General features: G+C 31.3%; 1 long non-coding RNA gene across 1 annotated transcript; it reads left to right on the top strand.

The window, feature by feature from the left end:
* Positions 1-550: 550 nt before the first annotated feature.
* LOC112791469 (uncharacterized) lies at positions 551-5,646 on the top strand. Its single transcript, XR_003197225.3, has 2 exons — positions 551-817; positions 5,379-5,646. It is a non-coding gene; the product is annotated as an uncharacterized lncRNA (long non-coding RNA).
* The last annotated feature ends 904 nt before the right edge of the window (positions 5,647-6,550 follow it).

Raw genomic sequence — 6,550 nt, 5'->3', positions numbered from 1 at the left:
AATAATTAATTTAGTGACTGAATTTTTATGTGCTATAATTTTTTTTAAATTCCATTAAAACTATTGAAAGAAATTTTTCATATTATTTGAAAGCTAATAAGATTCTGGTTCTTTCATCCGTGAAGAATAAAGATACATACGTTCCACTTTATATATGATCAAAATATCTTTCTTTCTTTTTATTTATTCTTGCTAGTTATTACCATTACACCTGCATTTTCAAATCGATGTTAATATCAAATTTTTTTCTTAAACCAATATTTATATTTTTTATTTAGTATTTCTAATGTATGTGCAATATTTCAATATATTGTATAAGTTCTCAAAATTAATTATAATTATTATATATAATATAATAAAGAAGTGAATGACCATTATTATTACTACTCCAAATTCATCGTATTCAAGAGGCAATCAAGCTTTATAAAATATAAAATATTCCAAAACAACTCTGTGCTACAATGAGAATATTCTTGTTTTCTTTACTTTGGTAATTTACAACTCTTAATAAAAGGAAGAGACACAAACTAATTACGCAGGAATTCAAATATCTCAGTTATAAAACCTGGCATGCATGGTCTATCCTAGTTATATGCATATGCAGCCGTAAAAAGTGAAAAATAGTTTAAATAAAACCTTACAAAAATGACGTAAAAAAATGTGAAACATGCACTAGCTTACTAGTATTGATGATTGGAGCAATTATTTTTGTTACCTCTGCTGATTCCCATGAAATTATTCCAAAATGGCATTCGAAAAATGTGATCAATGCAAGTATTATCAAGGCCGTCGTTGTTAATTACCTACCTTATTAACGGTAAGTAACTAAGTTATTATAAATCTATCTGAATTTTTTGTAAGTTTTTATTCGTGTTTGTTATAGTTGACAGTGTAATTAAGGCGGTCAAGTTCACAAATATACATAAATACATTAAGGCCTTATAAATTCGGTATATTCGATTCGTAAACTCGTAAGAGTTTGTTTTTTAGAAAGAGTTATGCTAGTTAATTAATGACTTTTTTAAATAACATGAATAACCACTAATAAAATAAAAACACACTACATTTTTAAATTACTTATCTAAATCTTAATATTAAAATAACCATCCGCACACCTAGTGAAATAAACATTCGGTATATCTATTATTCACATTATTTACCAATGTTATCAGTTACCTATATTTTTTCTTTTAAAAAACGATTAAAGTAAGAACTTCTCTAGGTAACCAACACTCAATTAACCAACTATTAGTTAACTTGTCATTAATTAGTAATTCTGATTTTTTAAATTATTATTAATTAGTAATTATTTAAATTTTATTTTTTTTACATATAAAATTAATAAGTATTATTTTATAATTGACTAATTAGGAGTTGTTTAACTATATTTTTTTCTAAAAACATATATAATTAATTATAACAAAATAAATTGATGATAAGATGAAATTATGTCCACTAACTCATTAGTAATATTCTAATTAAACAACTAAAAGACATCAAATACGAAAATACATATTAAAAAAATAAAAAAATTGAATAAGTCATAATTATACGATACTATGTACAAATTAAATATATTAGGTCTAAATATTATACATTTAATTCTAAAAGCTTAATTAGAAGTATTTCTTATGAAATTACGTATTTTAATACTTAAGAGATTCAAATTGTTAAACTAGTAAACATGCGAGTTTATCTAACTTTGTGCGAACTTCTTTGAGTTTTGTTCATTATGGGTTAATATGTGAATTGAATCAAGAATTTAAATTGATTCCTAACTGGCAGTGCAACATTGTTCATCGTATATATGAGTTCATCGTGACCTTTATTGACGCTGGGACGTCGCTTGGGCCATCAATTTTGGCGAAGTTAACAACCCCACTATGGTAAAAATAGCCAAGAACTTATCTTGGTTAGCTAAGCCAAGAATGTACTTCTTATTCTCAAAAAGCCTAGAGAAAAATAAGCACACAGCTTATTTCAATATATAACTCAATCAATTCAACTCTGATGAATAAAATGGATACATACGCATATTTATACTAGTAGGGAATGGGAAGCCTTCATGACTCGGACGATGTGGGACTAACTCATAACACAATATAATAGTATATGCTAAACTAGACTACTTTAATTAATATTTCTAATAACCTAATAGATGCTCCTGCATCATTCTTTCTGGGTTGGAAAGGGCTCGTGCATCATTCTCCCTGAGTTGAAAAAGGCTGATCTTGTATTGGCGAAAGATTCCATTAGGGAGTGCATTTGAAAGATGTGAAAAGGCATAGCTCAACTTGATTCTTTTGACCATCTACATGTTGTAACGGAGTTAATACGATCTTCTTGCCATCTTTGATAAAGGAGTATGTATTTTTAAAACCATCATGAATAGCTCGACGATCATATTGCCAAGGACGTCCTAACAGTAAATGACACGCGTCCATCGGAATAACGTCACACCATACTTTATCCTTGTATTTGCTTCCCATTGAAAATTGGACACAACATCGCCTTGTTACTTTAACTTCATTCTCCTTTTTTAACCAATGCAACTTGTAAGGATGAGGATGTAACTCGGTTGGAAGCTTCAATTTCTCTACCATATAATTTGAAACAATATTTTTACAACTTCCGCTATCTATGATGACCTTGCAAACCTTCTCTTCAACAGTGCATCTTGTGTGAAAGATGTTGTGGCGTCGCCAACTCTCTTCTTCTATTACTCTCGCAGTATTTAAGTTTCGACAAACTACTAAAGCTTTTCCATAATCGGGTGGAACTTCTTCGATAGCATAGTCAACCCCACCTTCTTCCTCTTGCTCCTAAATTGGTTCTTCATTAACCTTTTCCTCGACAAGAGTGATAACCCTTCAGTTTAGACAATCAGCAGCAACATGTCCAAAACCTTGACATTTGAAGCATTTCCTACCTGATGATCCACGCTCCTTGTTGCCTTTAAAAAATCCTGTCTTCACTTCTTGTTGAACATCAAGGATGACTTCTTTGTTCTTCGGCGATTGAATGTTATTCCTTTGTGTTCTTTCTTTTCAATCTTTAATAACAGCCTAATGACATCATCCAAGGTCCAATATGGTTGTAGCTGAACGACATCAGAAATTTCTGTGTTCAGTCCTCCAAAATAACGAGAAATTGTTTGTTCTTCAGGCTCTTGAATGTCACACTTCATAAGCAACTCTTCGAAGTCCATTGTATATTCTTCCACAGATAACGACTTTTACCTTAAATTATGAAATTTGATGAAGGTGTCTTGCCTGTAATGTTCAGGAAGGAACTTGCGATTGAGCTCACGACGTATTTTATCCCATGTCTTGATCTTTCTTCTTCCTTCTCTTTCTCGCTGACGCTTGAGATTCTCCCACCAAACTGATGCATGCTTCTTCAACTTGATTGCTACAAGCTTCACGCGCTTGTCATCTGGAATGTCTTTTAACTCGAACACTCTTTCCACTGTGCAAAGTCAGTCGATGAAATCACATCTGGTTGGAGTCTCCCTTCAAACTCAGGAACATCAATTTTGATTCCTAAGTCTTTAACTTTGTGAGTCATGTTGTGTCGTGCTCTTCGTGTGGACAAATCTTCAGACGAAGAAGAATAATGAAATAGATTTGTATTATCTTCTTCACTAGAAGAACTGTCATCACTCTGCCTGTCATAATTATTTTGAGCAGCTTCATGTTTTGCAATTTGCTCTTGCAACTCCTTAACTTGACAGCGTAACTCCTCCATTTCAATCTCTTGAGTAGTTCTACGCTTCGGAACCATCTTTTACTACTATACAATGAGACTGATGCTTAGATGTTGATGTTGTGATGATAATGAGAATCACAATGATGATAATGATGGAAATGAACGAAGATAATCACCAACAGAAATGCCACCAAAAGAATAGAAAAGAACGATATTACCCAGAACTTCACAGCAGACAATCCGTACTGATGACAACTCGTATCAACAGCGAGCGAACCGAACTAAAGACCGTACCCACGAACCAAATAAAATTTTACTAAAGTAAGGTGAAGGCCACGAGGACCGACCTTGCTCTGATACCAAACTGACGCCGGGATGTCGCTTGGGCCACCAATGTTGGCGAGGTTAACAACTCCACTATGGTGAAAGGGCCACCAATCTTGGCGAGGTTAACAACCCCACTATGGTGAAAGTAGCCAAGAACCCACCTTGGTTGGCTAAACCAATGATGCACCTCTTACTCTCAAAGAGCTTAGAGAAAAATAAGCACATAGCTTATTTCAATATATAACTCAATCAATTCAACTCTGATGAATAAAGGAGGTACATATACATATTTATACTAGTAGGGGAAGGAGAGCCTTCATGACTCAGGCGATGTGGAACTAACTCATAACACAATATAATAATATATACTAAATTAGACTATTTTAATTAATATTTTTAATAACCTAATAGATACTCCTGCATCATTTATACATTGAACAAGTTCATTAGGCCACGATTAGTTGGTGGTGTAAGATTATTTCTTGCATGGGGCCTAACCTTTGATTCAATAAAATTGTTAAACTAGTCTTAATTTGGGAAGCAAGATTGTTAGTCACATGAATTCATGCTTTAGATTGAACAAAATTACTTGTCAAGTCTTAGTCATATAGGAAATTATTGCTAATTAATTTATGACTAATACCCAAATCAATATTTAAGGAATTTTTTGTTGGACACTATAATGTATGAAATATGATATAATCTGATGAGATATGCAGACACACAAATTTTAATTTTTTACAAGATATGGGATATAATATACATATAAAATATAAAGTATTTTTTTACATAAATTATAATGATATTTTAATATTTTATTATATTAAAATATATATTAATTTTTTAATTATTTTAATATTTTTAATTAATAATATATATTATTTTTAAATTTATTTCAAAAATATATGTTAAAAATAAAATTAAATATCTTTAACCCATACTAATATTTAAATATATCTAAACATATCTAAACATGTTTGAAGAATAATGAAACTATTTCAACATTCGTCCAATTCAAACAATCAAATTTATCCAAAATAATAAACGATTCTAATTAACACTTTCCTTGGAAGTTTTGTTAATTGATTACATTGATAACTAGTAGCTCTTAGTGTATATATGGAGGGGACGTGAACTAAACATGTATAAAAGCTAGTCCATAGATAAAAGGGGGAGAGAGAGAGAGAGGCATGGCTAGTAAATGTTTAATATGTTCACTTGGCATATTGATACTTGGATTGGCTATTATCTATTCTATTGTTGTGGATGAACTTGATCAAGATATTATTATTCCTCCACAACCTTCGACTCCATCTTATTATATTATTGCATCTTCGCCTAAGCTTTCAAGATGTATCGAAGATTGCAAGAGACGCTATGTTGAGCATTCTCTCTCCTTCTCAAGATGCTATGCAAATTGCCGTATCAAGCATGGCTAGTACTTTAGTCTTTTCTTTACAATTTTCAAGAGATCAATAAATTTAGAATATATGTTCAAGTAGGTTTTCTGTTTTTATTTCTTAAGTTAGTATTTTTGCCTTTTCTATTATATTGTTTTTTTAGTTTTGTAATGTGTCGCCTTCTTCTCATATAGTCTCTTCTTATGCTTCAGTGCTTCTCGTTTTGTTGAGGAATTTCATATTTCAACTTGGTATATATGACTTTAAAGTTGCTTATTGTTGGGACAACTGTGAAGAGCTCTCGACCATCAGAGAGATTTTAGAGAGGAATCAAGTGAAAGAACATAAGATGTGAAAACAGTATATCCAACTCAAAACTTGTATATTCTCTCACTTGATTCATTTCTGAAATTTCTCCGGTGATCGAGAGCTCTCCACGGTTGGCCCAACAAATGGTATCAGAGCCGATAGTTATGGTTTTAAAAGGTATTCAAGGTGAAGTATCGAAAGTCTTCCCGACAAAGGTGGTCCGGACGGCGTGTTTTACGGTATTTTGCGATGGTGTGATGGACGAATACTCGTGGTGGAGGAGCTAGAAAGAGGAGGAGTTGATGCTTGAGGTAGAACCTCACATTTGAGGGAGAGATTGTTAATGTTGCAAGTGTGAGGAGTGCATGAAGTTAGTCTCATATCAAATTAAGGAAAACAAGGAAGAGTGAGGAGTTTATAAGATGAGAGACTCATTAACTTAACACCTTAAAATTTTAAGTTGAATGTGGTTTCTTCTCTTCTTATGTTTTCTCACTTTATTTCTCTTTTATTTGGATTTGGATGAATCATATCTATATTTAAAAAAAAAATCTGTATATGAAGAATTAATTTAGAGTAAAATCCGAATTATTTATAAAAAAAAATTTAAAATTTTAACATTTTGTTTTACTCTCTAATAAATCTTTATTCTCTAAAAGTCTTTAATAGCTATTTTTGTTAAACTTACTGGTAGTTCTAGTATTTTAAGGATAAGTAGTTTATCTTATAATAATATTTTTTTAATTTAATTCTCTCATAATAAAATTTATTACAAAATAATTTTGCCCAATACATATATTAAGAAT

This window comes from Arachis hypogaea, chromosome 1 (genome assembly GCF_003086295.3).
Source record: "Arachis hypogaea cultivar Tifrunner chromosome 1, arahy.Tifrunner.gnm2.J5K5, whole genome shotgun sequence".
NCBI lineage: Eukaryota > Viridiplantae > Streptophyta > Magnoliopsida > Fabales > Fabaceae > Arachis > Arachis hypogaea.
The sequence above is the reverse complement of the archived record's forward strand: the minus strand, read 5'-3'. Positions and strand labels throughout refer to the sequence as shown.